Source organism: Lactuca virosa, chromosome 4 (genome assembly GCF_052849685.1).
Source record: "Lactuca virosa cultivar CGN04683 chromosome 4, Lactuca_virosa_CGN04683_v6, whole genome shotgun sequence".
Taxonomy (NCBI): domain Eukaryota; kingdom Viridiplantae; phylum Streptophyta; class Magnoliopsida; order Asterales; family Asteraceae; genus Lactuca; species Lactuca virosa.
Genome location: NC_136429.1, coordinates 493,115,207 through 493,116,090, shown reverse-complemented (window position 1 = coordinate 493,116,090; position 884 = coordinate 493,115,207).

Genomic DNA, 884 nt, shown 5'->3' with positions numbered 1-884 from the left:
TCTAAAGGACGCGTCATTGACTAGGTCAGCGTTCGACAGCGGCTTTTGAAAGCTACGATTGCTGACCAGATTTTGAAGGCATACTTTCAATTATAGTTATTAGACTTATCCAAGTAGGAGACTGCTGGACCTATCTAAGCCCATAGCTATATTTTTTATGTACTTGATTTGATTAGAGCATGGTCTTTTTGGGTTACCTTCACCATAGCAACTTGACAGGATGATTTTTTGAGAAAAAGGTTATTTAATGATTTATTAATATATTATAAGAAAAATATATTAATTAGAAACCATATTATGTAATTAGTATTTAATCAGAAATTAATTTGGTGTTAATTTTGGGATTAAAGGAACTGATTAAAAGTACGAAGACTGATATTGCAAATCAATGATAGTTGCAGTATTGGGCTGATGGACTCCCTTTGAAAGGGTTGGACGAAATCTATAGGAGGGCCTATAGAAATCGTCCAAGGCCTTCTAGAAAGGGGTTCATGGGTTGCTTGGGGCCTAAGGAGGAAATTAGGGTTTCCACCTAAAAACCCTAGCAGCCTCAGCTATATAAGGACCCTCTTGGCATGTGATTTTTGGCCCTATGCATTCTATGAGAAACCCTAGCCGAAAATCATAGTGTTCCATCCTCTCTCTCACTCATCCTCTGCTATTGGTGTTTGTGACCATTAGAGGTGCAACAGTTGGGGCACTCAAGCTTTCAAGAGTCAAGACCATCCGTGGATTACTTGTTATTACTAGATGACAAGAAAGGTAACAATCAAACCCTAGTTTTCATATTAATTTCAAAATTTGTATGCTAGTTTAGGGTTATTGCTTTGGAAGATTTATTTGTATGTATAACTAGAGAAAAACTTAGATCCAAAGCAATTAGG